Genomic DNA, 17,056 nt, shown 5'->3' with positions numbered 1-17,056 from the left:
CTGTACAGTTCTTTAAATACCTTCAGGGGAGACAGAATGTCCTCCATTACGATCCTGCAAACTACAGCTCTATAGGAAAGGAAGGGGAGGGCAGGCAGCAGCTCATTGGATGTCTGCAGCATGATGCTGCAGGCTATTGGCTATGGCTACACTGGGGGGGGGCCTTACACAGAGCTCACAGTGGAAGCCTGTGTGAGTTAGCAGGACAGCATGTGAGTAACAGGAGGCAGAACGGGGCACACAGGGCACATTAAACAACTATATGTCAGTTGCTGAAGTTGTCAGCGCTGTCAGATAGCTGTTTGTACGATGGCCCCAACACACAGCAGCATCATATGTCGAGGCTGCCTTCAACATACGATGGGCTCTGAGAGGCCATCATATGTTGAAATTATCATATGTCGGGGCCATCATAAGTCGGGGGGTCACTGTATAACAAAACAGTGCTATAAACCTATATAGCAAGATGAAGAAACAAAGATACCAGTCAAGAGCCTGTCGCAGCAGGCATCTAACGTAATCAGCTATGTGATTCAGAATTCGGGTCAGATGGAAAACAGTATATCATGGGGAAGCAACAGAAAGGGTGAAAGGTTAGGAAAGGGGGGGCGGAAAGTGAGGTGACAGCAGAGTAGGAGGCAGGGGGAGATGGGGAGAAGACGGAGGGGAGGGGGGGATGAGGAGTGAAGAGAGCAGGCCTGTCGCTATAGGACAGGCAAACCAAGCAATTGCTTGGGGCCCCGAGCTGGCTGCGGGGCCCCGAGCACAGCATGTGCTTGCCAATCCTGTAGCGACAGGGCAGTTCCCCCCATCACCAGGGCCGGATTAACAATCGTGCTTTTGGAGTTTGAGCTCCGGGCCCCAGAGCTTTGGAGTTCTTCTCACCTGACCACAATCACGCTCCCCCCACCCCCGCTGCACTTGGTATGTTCCCTCAGCCCCAGACTCTTCTCTCAGCCTTCAGCCATCTGAGCAGGAGGGGGGGGGAGGAAAGAGCACAGAGCTGTGAGGAAAAGAGACCGCAGAGGCTGTACAACATGGGGCCTGACTACAGTTGGTTTCCCTGCCTGTATATATGTGTGTGTGTGGATATATATATGTGTGTACTTATGTGTATGTCTATGTACTGTGCCTGTGGGTGTGTTACTATATGTAAAGTGCATGTGTGTATCTACACCAGTGTTTCCCAACCAGGGTGACTCCAGTTGTTGCAAAACTACAACTCCCAGCATGCCCGGACAGCCAAAGCCTGTCTGGACATGCTGGGAGTTGTAGTTTTGCAACCTCTGTAGGCTCAATGGTTGGGAAACACTGATCTATTCTAGCTGTGTGTGTATGATGCATGTATGAGTATCTAATGTGTACAGTATGTGTGTGTGTATAAAGCATGCATGTACAGTATGTAATATGTACAGTATGTGCGTGTATGATGCATGTACAATATGTAATGTGTACAGTGTGTGTAAGAAGCATGCATGTACAGTATGTAATGTGTACAGTATGTTGTGTGTCTATGAAGCATGCATGTACAGTATGTAATGTGTACAGTATGTGTGTATGAAGCATGCATGTACAGTATGTAATGTGTACAGTATGTGTGTGTATGAAGCATGCATATAGTATGTAATGTGTACAGTATCTGTGTGTGTATGATGCATGTACAGTATGTAATGTGTACAGTATGTTGTGTGTATGAAGCATGCATGTACTGTATGTAATGTGTACAGTGTGTGTGTATATAATGCATGTACAGTATGTAATGCGTACAGTGTGTGTGTGTGTGTGTGTATGATGCATGTACAGTATGTAATGTGTACAGTGTGTGTGTATGATGCATGTACAGTATGTAATGTGTACAGTATGTTGTGTGTATGAAGCATGTAAAGTATGTAATGTGTACAGTATGTTGTGTGTATGAAGCATGCATGTACAGTATGTAATGTGTATTGTGTGTGTATATAATGCATGCAGTGGCAGATCCAGGGGGGGAAACAGGGCAATTGCCCCGTCCCCTGAGTGCGCCCATTGGAAAGCAACGCGGAGGAGCGGAGCAGTGTACAGGACATGCGCTGGCCAGCATGGTAAGTGACCAGCGGCACATCAGCTTCAGTGCTCCGACCACCGCTCCTCCAGTCCTCCAGGCCAGAGGAGCAGTGGTCGGAGCACTGAAGTAGGATAGTAAACGGGCATACAGCCTCCAGCCATACACTGTATGGCTGGAGGCTGTATGTCTGTGAGGGAACATACTACACCTAATGTGGGCAGACTATACTGCACCTAATGTGGGGGAACTATAGCCTAATGTGGGGAGAACTATACTGCACCTAATGTGGGGGAACTATACTGCACCTAATGTTGGGGAACTATACTGCACCTAATGTGGGGGGACTATACTGCACCTAATGTGGGGGAACTATACTGCACCTAATGTGTGGGGACTATTCTGCACCTAATGTGGGGGAACTATAGCCTAATGTAGGGAGAACTATACAGCACCTAATGTGGGGGGACTATACTGCACCTAATGTGGGGGAACTATAGCCTAATGTGGGGAGAACTATACTGCACCTAATGTGGGAAACTATACTGCACCTAATGTGGGGTAAACTATACTGCCAACCTGATGTGGAGAACTATACTGCACCTAATGTGGAGAACTATACTGCACCTAATGTGGGGAACTATACTGCACCTAATGTGGGGAAAACTATACTGCACTTAATGTGGGGAACTAAACTGCACCTAATGTAGGGGGACTATACTGCACCTAATGTGGGGGAACTAAAGGCCTAATGTAGGGGAACTGTACAGCACCTAATGTGGGGAACTATACTGCCTAATGTGGGGGAACTATACTGGACCTAATGTGGGGGACTATACTGCACCTAATTTGGGGAGCTATACTGCACCTAATGTGGGGGAACACTGCTAGCCTAATGTGGGGAGAACTCTGCTGCACCTAATGTGGGGGGAACTGGAACTATACTGCCAACCTAAAGTGGGGAACTATACTGCACCTAATGTGGGGAACTATACTGCACCTAATGTGGGGAGAACTATACTGCACTTAATGTTGGGAACTATACTGCCCCTAATGTAGGGGGACTATACTGCACCTAATGTGGGGGAACTAAAAGCCTAATGTAGGTGAACTGTACAGCACCTAATGTGGGGAACTATACTGCCTAATGTGGGGGAACTATACTGCACCTAATGTGGGGGACTATACTGCACCTAATTTGGGGAGCTATACTGCACCTAATGTGGGGGAACACTGCTAGCCTAATGTGGGGAGAACTCTGCTGCACCTAATGTGGGGGGAACTGGAACTATACTGCCAACCTAAAGTGGGGAACTATACTGCACCTAATGTGGGGGACTATACTGCACCTAATTTGGGGAGCTATACTGCACATAATGTGGGGGACTATACTGCACCTAATGTGGGGGAACTATACTGCACCTAATGTGGGGGAACTATACTGCACCTTATGTGGGGGAACACTGCTAGCCTAATGTGGGGAGAACTCTGCTGCATCTAATGTGGGGGGAACTGTGCCGCACCTAACGTGGGGGGAACTGTGCCGCACCTAACGTGGGGGGAACTGTGCCACACTTAAAGTGGGGGAACTGTGCCGCACATAACGTGGGGGGAACTGTGCTGCACCTTATGTGCGGGTCTCATATCGACGTTCGCTCACGTCGTGCTCCCAGCATTCAAGGGTCAGCGATACTACGTCCTGACGCCGGCCCTAGAGCGTGACGTGCGTGAACATCAAGGGGGGGGGGCCTCCATGTCCATTTTGCTTGGGGCCCCCAAATTCCTTCAAACGGCCGTGGAAGAGAGGGCAGGGTAAACAGGGGTATGGTGGAGGTAAGAGTAAGTATCATTGTTGTTCTCTTCCTGGAGTTATTTCTCCTTAAGGTCAGGACAATTCTAACGTATATGCATAGATTAATAAACCAAAGTACAGATGTGTAGCCCGGCAATGGTGGGGATGAAGTCAGGGGGTGGGGGGTATAACTATGCTGAGGAGAGAGTGGAGCTTAACCAAGGGGACCACGTATCAGAGAATTGTGCATATGTTCTGGTAGCTTTACTTGAAAGTTCCTCAAATCTGCAGATCTGTTTAACCTTACTGATCCACTCTCTCAGGGTAGGAGGGGAGGATTGCAGCCAATACAAGTGTATTAGGCTAAGTCTCGCCTTGTTTTTTTTTTTTTTTTTGCAAAATGCAAAGAAAAACGCCAGTTCTGCGGCCAGATGTTAGCTGTAAGTCAATGAGAAATCGCAAATTTCGAATTCCACTTTGCGTTTTTTCACTTTGGCGTTTTTTTTCACTTTTTCTGCGTTTTTTTCCGCTCTTTGGCGTTTTGAAAAAAACACTGTAGTTCCCTCAAACCGGCGTTTTTTGTCAAAATTGTGGCGTTTTGCTCCAATAGAAATATATGGGAGTGAGAAAACGCCAAGAAAACGCGCTATGTGGATTTTAACTTTGGCGTTTTTGCAGGCGGTTTTTAATCTTTTTTGGACTTTAGCGATCCAAAAAAGTGATGTAGATAGCTGTTTTTAATAAAAATTTCGTAGTGTACCATTAAATTTTTTTTTTCAAAAATATACAGTAGTGAAGGAAAAATTGTATCTAACGAAATGTATATTATTGAAAAAAAAAAACTATTACTTTTTAAACAGGGATCAATTTATGTGTGCGGGGAAATAAAAATGTAGCCGACAATTATAAAAATGTATTGTGTGTGTGTTTTTCACTTTTTTTTTAGTTAGTACTACTACTCCCAGCATGGAACACACTGTTCCATGATGGGAGTAGTACTACCTGTACTAATAGACAGATCGCCCGCTGCGATCTTTCTGTATAATATATAGATGCGGCGGCCGCTCTTCTATGGTGCCCTGCCCTCACGTATATTTACACTTATTCATATTTCCCGCAGGGCTGTGATTGGCCAGATGGTTCCAGCCAATCACAGCTCTCTGTGAGAAATAGGAACATGTGTATATATACGGCCGTGCAGGGGACCATAGGAGAGCGGCCGCTGCATCTGTACATTATACAGGAGCATCACAGCGGGTGTCAGGAGTGATATCCGCAGTGATCTTTCTATAACTGAAGGTAATACTACTCCCAACATGGAGCACACTCTACCTCATGCTGGGAGCTGTAGTACCTGCATTAATAGACAGATCAAAGCGGGTGTCAGAAGTTACACTCGCTGCGATCTGTCTATTAATACAGGTACTACAGCTCCCAGCATGGAGCAGAGTGTGCTCCATGTTGGGAGTAGTAGTGCCTGCTTAAGGACACATCACAGTGGATGTCACTACTGACACCCTCTGTGATCGTCCTGTCTATAGCAGAGATGGAGCGGCTCTATACATCGCTCACATCCCTGCACTGCACTATACTCCGGGCCGGCCACTCATTCATTCATCTTTTCCTCAGAGCTGTGATTGGCTGAAACCATCCAGCCAATCACAGCTCTGGGTGGGAAATATGAATTTCTGTTGACATCAGTGGCTGGAGTATAGTGCAGAGAAGCGAGCGATGTATAGACCTGCTCGCTTCTCTGCTATATTATATATTATATATTATCTCTTGCACTGACTTTGGACTCCTGCATGGCCTTGCAGAAGTCAAAAATCAGGAAATGCCGTCTGGAGTGCTGAGGGAGGTGTGTGCAGCCTTAGCCAATCATAGCTCATCTCACACACTGAATTACAATGAGCTGTGTGTAGCAGAGTGAGGGAGGAAGTTCTACCCTGTATGGCTTCAGATGATGTCATGCCTGCTGGGGAACACCCCTTCACAGTCTGTGAATCTGTCTGAGACTGAGCAGAAAATACAGAGCAATATCGAGGTAGAAAACTTAATAAAAATAGAGGCAAGAGGGATTTATCATGATGGGGCAGGGAACTGGTAGGATAACATTTAAGAAGATCAGGAGAGGTAGTCTTTAAGATTTGATTCACTTTTGAATGGCTAATGGAAAATGTATGGGAAATTAGCTTAATAAATACATTATATTGCAATCAATTGCTGTAATATTGGTATAATCATACAGATAACTACACCCCAACTTAGAATCCCCACATTCAATATCAGCTTGTGCCGTTACTCTTGGCAACAGGGAAAAAAGGTGAATGAATTTAGGCTGTTCTGCTCACTTTGTTGTGTTGCACTGTGAGTACAACACCATGAAGAGCTTATCGCCACAATAGTGGGCAGGTGGCCTTGTGAAGGGACCTAGGAGTGCGGCCAGCACCGCTCCGTCCTGGATAGAACCTGGACGGTCAGGAAGGTGAGAAGCTTGGAGAACCGCAGCCTGTGGTATAAAAAGGTGTATTCAGAGCTCTTCCTCGGTCAGTCAGACAGGATCCCTCTCGGTCACAAAAGGGGTAGAAACGGTAGTGTAGTCCAATAAGAACTTCTTTATTTCATAAAACAATAGGTACCAATGGATGACGCGTTTCGAGGGGCATGACCCCCTCTTCGTCAGATCAGGTGATTGGTTAACAGGTAAATGCCTTTATTTATACATGAAAAAGACCGCGAACAATAAACAGTTTAAATGTTATTCGAATGTTTGCACTGTTGTAGTGCACATATATTTGTAATAAATAGACCGTAACATAACTTCAAGTTTCATGTGTCTATGTGGATTTAACCCCTTAAGGACCAAGGACGTACCGGTACGTCCTTGGTCCTGCTCTCCTGATATAACGCGGGGTTACACGGTAACCCCGCATCATATCATGGCGGGCCCGGCGTCATAGTGAAGCCAGGACCCGCCGCTAATAGCGTGCAGCGCCGATCGCGGCGCCGCGCGCTATTAACCCTTTAGCTGTGCGCTCAGAGCTGAGCCGCGCGGCTAAAACTGAAAGTGAAAGCTGCCGGTTAACTCAGTGGGCTGTTCGGGATAGCCGCGGCGAAATCGTGGCATCCCGAACAGCTTAAAGGACAGCGGGAGGGCTACCTGCCTCCTCGCTGTCCGATCGCCGAATGACTGCTCAGTGCCTGAGATCCGGCAGAAGTCTGCTCATGCGGCAGAATCGTCGATCACTGGTTTCCTATAAGAAACCAGTGATCAATGATGAAGATCAGTGTGTGCAGTGTTATAGGTCCCTATGGGACCTATAACACTGCAAAAAAAAAGTTTTAAAAAAAGTGAATAAAAATCATTTAACTCCTCCCCTATTAAAAGTTTGAATCACCCCCCTTTTCCCATAAAAAAAAACACAGTGTAAATAAAAATAAACATATATGGTATCACCGCGTGCGGAAATGTCCGAATTATAAAAATATATCATTAATTAAACCGCTCGGTCAATGGCGTGCGCGCAAAAAAATTCTAAAGTCCAAAATAGTGCATTTTTGGTCACTTTTTATATCATTTAAAAAGGAATAAAAAGCGATCAATAAGTCCTATCAATGCAAAAATCGTACCTTTAAAAACTTCAGATCACGGCGCAAAAAATGAGCCTTCATACCGCCCCATACACGGAAAAATAAAAAGTTATAGGGGTCAGAAGATGACAATTTTAAACGTATTAATTTTCCTGCATGTAGTTATGATTTTTTCCAGAAGTCCGACAAAATCAAACCTATATAAGTAGGGAATCATTTTAATTGTATGGACCTACAGAATAAATATCAGGTGTCATTTGTACCGAAAAATGTACTACGTAGAAACGGAAGCCCCCAAAATTTACAAAACTGCGGTTTTTTTTTTTCAATTTTGTCTCACAATGATTTTTATTTCTGTTTCACCGTAGATTTTTGGGCAAAATGACTGATGTCATTACAAAGTAGAATAGGTGGCGCAAAAAATAAGCCATCATATGGATTTTTAGGTGCAAAATTGAAAGAGTTATGATTTTTTAAAGGCAAGGAGCAAAAAACGAAAATGCAAAAACGGAAAAACCCCCGGTCCTTAAGGGGTTAATTAACTATAGTTTGAGGTATCTGGGATTTGTCGGATGGTTTGTATTGCGTTCACCCCTAGGTTAGTTGGATGGCGTTAATACAGGTGAGTCGGGTGAATTAAGCGTCTGGCAACTTCGGCAAATGAAAATAGCACAGTAGGATTTCCTCTGCCATTCAATTGTATGGGAGACTGTCCGATCTCGTAATGATCTGGATTCTGTGTGATCTAATATTTTTTGCCGCATATTAGAAAAGTGACCTGGTATTTTACAGAGGTATATCATGTTTCTTTTAGAAGCGTACTCGAGGAAGTTAGATTGCAGTTAGTGCATATGGCACACAAATGCATAATATTAGATGTCTTCATATATGAAGATGTGAAAATGTTGTTGTGTGAACCCATATAGGGTACATCTTAAATCTAAGGTTAAAGTACATATAACCATAGAAATATACAAAAGACAAGAAAAAATACATTCGGGGGGGGGGGGGATGAATAAATAGATATAAAATTATTATCAATCGAACTAAAAATATTAATATTAAAATAAAAGCAATCAGATCATTAATTTGTCTAAAAGTGTTCATTTATCTGTAGAATAAATGGCTTCCATATATTAGAGGTATTAAAACTTATGAATTTAGTTATTTCTAGTTTAATATAAAAACTGGGTATTTTCTATGAAGATCTATGGCTCCAAAATCGTGTTGCAAGGTATATTAATTTTACAGGTTGGTGTTTCAGTGGGCAAAGCTGGTTCTTTTTTTATCTATTAACTTCAGTTGCCTCATTCAGCCCATCCGATTGTAATGAATGGAGACGATAGATCCAGTACATTTCCCTTTAAGCCAGTGCTTCGACCCGATTCGGTACATTTTCAGAGATATAGTCGATTGGTGTGATGGATATTGCATTATCTTTGTCATTATGGTTTGCAGTAATATGAAAGGCTGTGGCACATATATCCCTTTTTGATATTGCATCTATGCTGATTTAATCTTTGATGCAATCTTTGAGCGGTGCGCCCGATATACTGTTTCTCACAGGTACAGGTGATGATGTATATTATAAACTCAGATTGGCAGTCCATATGAAATTTGATCGGAAATGTTTCTCTTGTGTGGGTGCTCATAAAAGTGATGCTGCCTGCACTTATTATTGTGCAGCAAATACATCGTTTTTTATTGCACTTGAAGACACCTTTTTCACAAGTAATTGCTACTGTAGTGCTATTTTCAGATGTATGTTGTCAGGAACCAGACTGGTAAGCGCGTAAGATACGAGTAGTGGATCCTCTGTGCCAGTGAGGCGATGACGTGGGCCGTACCAGGGGACCGGTCTAAGTAGTTACTGGTTTTCACCAGAGCCCACCGCAAGGTGGGATGGAATTGCTGCGTCGGTAACTCCCAGGTCGTATCCCCCGATAGCGACTCGACCTCACTGACAGCTGAGATAGGCGTGGTACACTAGGACAAGGCAAAGGCAAGGTCGGACGTAGCAAGAGGTCAAGGCAGGCGGCAATGGTTCGTAGTCAGGGGCAATGGCAAAGGGTCTGGATACACAGGCTTGGGATACACACAAAACACTTTCTCAGGGCAACAAAATCCGGTGAGGACAGGAAGGGGTGTTTGGTGGTAATACACTGATTGGGCCAGGCACCAATTAGTGGTGCACTGGCCCTTTAAATTCCATAGAGCCGGCACGAGAGGGACCCAGAGCGCTCGGCGTTACAGTACCCCCCCCCCTTAGGTCTCCCCCTCTTTTTGGAACCCAGAAATTTATGAATTAGCTCCTTGTCGAGAATATTGGCCTCGGGTTCCCAAGACCTCTCTTCGGGGCCACAATTTCCCAATCAATAAGAATTTTTTTTTTTACCTCAGACAAATTTGGAGGCGAGAATCTCTTTCACGGAGAAGACATCAGAGAACCCAGTGACAGGAGCAGGAACGGTGACCTTGGGGGAATAGCGGTTAAGTATGAGAGGTTTGAGAAGGGAGACATGAAAATAGTTAGGAATACGAAGAGAAGGAGGAAGATGGAGCTTGTAGGAGACAGAATTGATTTGGTTTTTGATTTTAAATGGACCGAGGTAACGAGGACCCAGCTTGTAGCTAGGGACGCAAAACTGTATGTATTTGGCAGGGAGCCACACTTTGTCACCAGGGGCAAAGACAGGAGGAGTTCTTCTCTTTTTATCCGCATATCTCTTCATGTGATAAGAGGCCAGTAAGAGCGACTTTTGAGTCTCCTTCCAGATAGAGGAGATGTTCCGGGTTAATTCATCCACGGCAGGAACTCCAGACGAAGTGGGAATGGGGAGGGGGGGGGGTCAACGGGTGATGGCCGTACACCACAAAAAATGGAGATTTGGAGGAAGACTCAGAATTTTTGAAATTGTACGAGAATTCAGCCTGGGGCAGAAGGTCGATCCAATCATCTTGATGGGAGGAGACAAAATGTTGCAAGTAGTCACCAAGAATCTGGTTCACTCTTTCCACTTGTCCAATGAATTGGGGGTGATAGGAGGAAGAGAAATTCAATTTGATCTTTAATTGATTGCAGAGTGCTCTCCAAAATTTAGAAACAAATTGAACGCCTCTATCCGAGACGATATGCCTGGGAAGCCCGTGAAGACTAAAAATCTGTAGAAAATATTGCTTCGCCAACTGTGGTGCAGAAGGAAGGCCAGGAAGCAGGACAAAATGAGCCATTTTGGAAAAACAATCAACGACCACCCAAATGACAGTGTTACCATTAGATAAAGGAAGGTCAGTGATGTAGTCCATGGCTATGTGGGACCAAGGCTGTTCAGGCACAGGCAGAGGAAGGAGAAGACCTGCAGGCTTCTGGCGTGAAGTCTTGTCACGTGCACACACTGTACAGGCTCGTACGAAATTGGTCACATCTTTTTCCAGGGAGGACCACCAATAGTGTCTGGCAATCAACTGTACAGATTTTTTGATTCCAGCGTGACCAGCCAGATGGGAGGAATGGCCCCATTTGAAAGTCCGGAGGCGAAGACGTGGAGGAACATAAGTTTTTCTTGGAGGAATTGGCATCAGAGAAGCAGGAGCAGAAGAGATCAGACACTCGGGAGGTATGATGTGCTGAGGAAGAGTCTCGGCTTCTGAGGCATCGGTGGAACGTGATAGAGCATCAGCTCTGACATTCTTGTCTGCAGGACGAAAATGGATTTGAAAATTGAAGCGGGCAAAAAACAACGACCATCTGGCCTGGCGAGGATTTAACTGCTGGGCGGATTGGAGATAAGACAGGTTTTTATGGTCAGTGAAAATGGTGATGGGGTGAAGGGATCCCTCCAGGAGGTGTCTCCATTCCTCAAGTGCCAACTTGATGGCCAACAGTTTACGGTCTCCTATAGAATAGTTTTTTTCAGGAGGAGAAAAAGTTTTGGAGAAGAAACCGCAAGTGACGTTTTTTCCCTTAGCGTTTTTTTGGAGAAGGACAGCTCCAGCTCCCACTGAGGAGGCGTCAACCTCAAGGAAGAAAGGCTTCAGAGGATCTGGCCAAACAAGACTGGTGCAGAGGCGAAGGCGGCCTTAAGGCAAGTAAAAGCTTCATTCGCTTGGGGAGGCCAGGACCTCGGATTCGCGTTTTTCTTGGTCAGTGCCATGATAGGAGCAACGATGGTGGAGAAGTGGGGAATAAACTGACGATAGTAGTTGGCGAATCCGAGGAAGCGCTGGATAGCAAGGAGTCCAGAGGCCAATCCAAGACCGTGGAGAGCTTGTCAGGATACATTTGAAGACCTTGCCCAGAGACCAAGTATCCCAGGAAAGGAAGACAGCTGCGTTCAAAAAGGCATTTTATCTAATTTGGCGTAAAGATGATTTACACAAAGGCGCTGGAGCACTTGACGGACATGGAGCCGGTGTTCCTCTAAATTTTAGGAAAAAATTAGGATGTCGTCTAAATAGACAACAACGCAGGTATACAGTAAGTCCCGAAAAATGTAATTTACAAAATCTTGAAATACTGCAGGGGCGTTGCAAAGTCCAAATGGCATGACGAGGTACTCGAAGTGGCCATTTCTGGTGTTAAAAGCGGTTTTCCACTCATCTCCTTCTCGGATTCTGATGAGGTTATAAGCGCCCCTGAGGTCGAGTTTAGTGAAAATTTTTGTTCCACGCAGACGGTCAAAGAGTTCCGAGATGAGAGGCAGAGGGTAGCATTTTTTTACTGTGATTTTATTGAGGCCACGATAGTCTATGCATGGGCGTAGCGAACCGTCCTTCTTGGCAACGAAGAAGAACCCCATTCCGGCTGGAGAAGAAGACTTCCTGATGAAACCTCTCTTTAGATTGTGTATGTATTCAGTCATGGCCTTAGTTTCTGGAGCGGAGAGAGGATAAATTCTGCCACGGGGCAGTGTGGTACCAGGGAGCAAGTCAATAGGGCAGTCGTAGGGTCTATGTGGTGGTAAGACCTCCGCCTGCTTTTTATAGAAGACGTCAGAAAAGTCCTGATAGACCTTTGGAAGGCCAGGCAATGGAGTAGCGACGGGGACTTGGCTGGTTGGTACAGACTTGAGGCAAAGTTCGTGTTAGGAAGAGCCCCAGGATTTAATGTCCCCAGTGGTCCAGTCGAGGGTAGGAGTGTGACGCTGGAGCCAGGGCAGGCTAAGAAGGATGTCAGAGGTACAGTTAAGCAAAACAAAAAATTTAATTTTTTCTTGATGACGAACACCAACAGTCATGAGCAAAGGTTCAGCGCGGTAACGCATGGTGCAGTCCAGATTTTCTCCGTTTACAGAAGAAATGAAGAAGGGTTTGATGAGACAGTTAACAGGAATGTTGAATCTGTTGATAAATGAGGCTTCAATAAAGTTTCCTGCAGAACCTGAGTCCAGGAAGGCCACCGCAGAGAAGGAGGAAGTAGCGGATGGAGAAATCCGCACTGGAATCGTCAGGCGGGGAGAGGATGCATTTACACCTAGGTGCATGAGTTTCCCTGACGCGGAGGGCGAATAGGACAGTCCTTAAGGAAATGTTCAGTACTAGCGCAGTACAGGCACACATTTCAATTTCTGCGGCAAGTCCTCTCTTCTTGGGTCAGGCGAGACCGATCCACTTGCATAGCCTCCTCGGCGGGAGGCACAGGAGTAGGTTGCAAAGGACTCTGAAAGAGAGGTGCCAAGCGACAAAACCGCCTGGTGTGAACAAGATCCTTTTCTTGGCGGAGTTCCTGGCATCTTTCCGAGAAACGCATATTTATGCGGGTGGCCAACTGGATAAGTTCAGGCAAGGTAGCGGGAATTTCTCATGCGGCCAGAACATCTTTGATGTGGCTGGTTAAACCTTTCTTGAAGGTCGCGCAGAGGGCCTCATTGTTCCAAGCTAGCTCAGAGGCGAGGGTGCGGAACTGGATGGCATATACGCTCACTGAAGAGCTCCCTTGGACAAGATTCAGAAGAGCCGTCTCGGCAGAGGAGGCCCGGGCTGGCTCCTCGAAGACACTGCGTACTTCGGAGAAGAAGGACTGGATGAAAGCAGTGGCAGGATCGTTGCGGTCCCAAAGCGATGTGGCCCAGGACAAGGCCTTTCCAGAAAGTAAACTGACCACGAAAGCCACCTTAGACCGTTCTGTGGGGAACTGGTCCGACATCATCTCAAGGTGCAGGGAACATTGGGACAGGAATCCCCGGCACATCTTAGAGTCCCCATCAAATTTCTCAGGAAGAGACAAACGAACCCTGGAGGAAGTAGCGGCAGCTCGGAGTGGAGGAGATGCTGGAGCTGGCGGAGGAGATGGTAGACGCTGTGGAGGCAGAAGCTGCTGGAGCATGGCGGCCAACTGCGACAGCTGTTGTCCTTGTTGGGCGAAGTAGTTACTGGTTTTCGCCAGAGCCCGCCGCAAAGCGGGATGGACTTGCTGCGGCGGTAACTCCCAGGTCGTATCCCCCGATAGCGACTCGACCTCACTGACAGCTGAGATAGGCGTGGTACACAAGGACAAGGCGAAGGCAAGGTCGGACGTAGCAAGAGGTCAAGGCAGGCGGCAATGGTTCGTAGTCAGGGGCAAAGGGTCTGGATACACAGGCTTGGGATAAACACAAAATGCTCTCTCAGGGCACTAGGGCAACAAGATCTGGCGAGGACAGTAAGGGGAAGTGGGTTTATGTAGTGTTTGGTGGTAATACACTGATTGGGCCAGGCACCAATTAGTGGTGCACTGGCCCTTTAAATTTCATAGAGCCGGCGCGCGCGCGCCCTAGAGAGCGGGGCCGCGCGCGCCGGGACAGAGCCAAAGGAGGAGAGGGCAGGTGAGAAGAACGGCAGGCACGTCCCGCCGCATGGATCGCATCCCCGCCGGGGGAATCAGTGCAGCGCTCCCGGTCAGCGAGTCTGACCAGGGAGCTGCGAACAGGAGATAAACGCCGCGAGTGCTCTGGGGGAGGAGAGGGACCCGGAGCGCTAGGCGTTACATATGTCCTCTTAGTCTACTGGGTGCGATCATGTTTTTAATCATGGGTGCTCTTCTGAATGTTATTTGTGGTTTCATGGGGATTATATCTTTAAGATATGGATCGCATTTGAGAAGACCCTAATGTTTGCACAGAATTGCTTTGATATTATAGTGTACAGTGGAATAAGTCGCGATGAAATTAGTATTGCAATATGAAGAAGTATTGGTCTGATCTCCTTTTTTATTGGCAGATGTAGTCCTGTCCACATTGGCTAATCCAGACTGGGAATCTGATGTCAGACATTCCCCCTTAGTGAGTTTTTTTGCTTGATCATAGGCATTAGTTATTAATGTTCTGGGATAACCTTTTGATATAAATCAGCTTTTTAGGATTTTTACTTGTTGGGAAAAGGTGTTTAAATCAGTGCAATTTTTCCTTATTCTCCTAAATTGACGATAAGGTATATTTTCCTTCCATTTATGTAAATGGCCACTTAGGAAGGGTATATAACTGTTAGAAACCACCGCTTTAAAAAAGGTGGAGGAAATGATTCTGTCTTCTGTATGTGAAATTAGCAAATCCAAAAACTCTATTTTATATTTTGATATATTGGGGACTAAAGTTATTCCCCAATTATTGGCATTGATTTCCTCCACCAAGTTCTGGATCTCATTGATGTTTCCCTTCCAGAGGACAAACAGGTCGTCTATGTATCTTTTGTAGACAAATGTATGTTTCTTAAAAGTATTATTGTTGGCTATAAATTCATTTTCGAAGCACTCCATAAATAGGTTAGAGTAAGAGGGTGTGAGGTGTCCCGGTACCGCATCCCATATGGTACCTGTTTATAGGTCCCCATAGCCAGAGTCCCTAGGACGTCGGGGTCCTTTTGTATAGTCCACCCCTAGTCACCTCTCACCCCTATAGTCATTGCTCTAGTCATATGCTCCTTATTTGTGGAAGTTTAACTATATAAAATGTATATAAATAGTTAATTACCTGAGAGAAGCGTAGCAGGACCTGCGGGTCACGTGATCAGGTGAACTCTATGGTATTTCTGCTTGAGGACCTTTGGAGGCCCTTGTGACGTAATGCACTCATTTCCTTTGTGACAGTGAGTGACAGATGGCTGGACCAATAAAAACGGCCCTGCCCCTGCCCATATAAGGTCGCAGCGGCCATTAATCTCTCTCTTGGTTCCTGGCTGTTGACGAGAAAAGATCTGCACTGCTGTCATCAGTGAGTCTAGGCCTTAGCCTTGCGGCGACGGCTGATCTATTCCAAATTGTGAGTGTATCAATCCCTAAACACTCTGCAAGACCACCGGACCTTATCTATCTCCTAAATCTTCACAATATACCCTGAATTCAGAGACTATTATCTAAAGTCAAGGTCCGCAACATCTGTCAGTCATTGAAGTATAGAGAGACTGTTTGATTGAGACTGTTACTACTTTGTGGATGTACCACAAGCCGTTAAGTAAAGTTTATGCAAGTTCAAATTCAACTACCTTGTGGACCTTCAGTCTTTATTCTTATGCACCTATCGTTACTAGGAAGGGCGGCGATAGGCCGGAGAATCATCTCAGCATACTAGCCCTCAGCCTGGCGTCACGAACTATAGGGTTAACATTAACCCCTGATATACCAAAGCAAATCCCTGACTGTACTACCCCTACCCCTAAGGCCTACCACAGGTGTGACTCTTGTCCCCATGGCTGTTCCTCTAATTTGCTGGAAGGTCACCCCATCATAGGTTAAAAAAATAATCTAAAATCAGTTTAAGACATTTTATTAAAAATTTAGTTTGTTCCGTTGGTACTTCTGGATCCTCCTCTAAAAAAGCTAAAGTGCTTTTTATTCACAAGTGATGTTTGATATTGGTGTAAAGTGATGATACGTCTATTGTAAAAAATGCCATATCTTCTTCTCATTTATAGGATTTTAGTATTTGAATTAGTTGGTCCGAGTTTTTTAAATAACTGGGTAGGTTCTGTACATATTTTTGCAATATCAAATCCAAGTACTGGGAGATATTGCTGGTCGCACTATTGATCCCCGAAATGATGGGTCTATCGGGGGGATTTTTCTGATCTTTATGCACCTTAGGTAGATGGTAATAAAAAGGAATCGAAGGGTTTGAGATATATGAAAAGTTTTTTCTTTCTTAGTAATTAGTGATGTCACGAACATAACATTTCCGCAAATGTTCGCAAACCGGCGAACCGGGCAAAGCGCCATTGACTTCAATGTGCAGGCGAATTTTAAAACCCACAGGGACTCTTTCTGACCACAATAGTGATTTAAAAGTTGTTTCAAGGGGACTAATACCTGGACTGCGCCGTGCTGGAGGGGGATCCATGGCAAAACTCCCATGGAAAATTACTTAGTTGATGCAGAGTCTGGTTTCAATCCATAAAGGGCATAAATCACCTATTATTCCTAAATTCTTTGGAATAACATGCTTTAGCCCCCTTTAGGCAGCACATAGAGCCCCCCTTTAGGCATCATATAGTTAGATCCCCACTTTAGGCAGCACATAGATTCCCCCATATTAGGCAGCACATAGTTAGAGCCCCCCTTTAGGCAGCACATAGAGCCTCCTTCAGGCAGCACATATTTAGATCCCCCCTTTAGGCAGCACATAGTGGGATTTGAACCCAAGGCCCCAGCGCTGCAAGTCAGC

The sequence above is a fragment of the Hyla sarda genome, chromosome 3 (genome assembly GCF_029499605.1).
Source record: "Hyla sarda isolate aHylSar1 chromosome 3, aHylSar1.hap1, whole genome shotgun sequence".
Lineage (NCBI taxonomy): Eukaryota > Metazoa > Chordata > Amphibia > Anura > Hylidae > Hyla > Hyla sarda.
Note: the sequence above shows the minus strand (reverse complement) of the source record.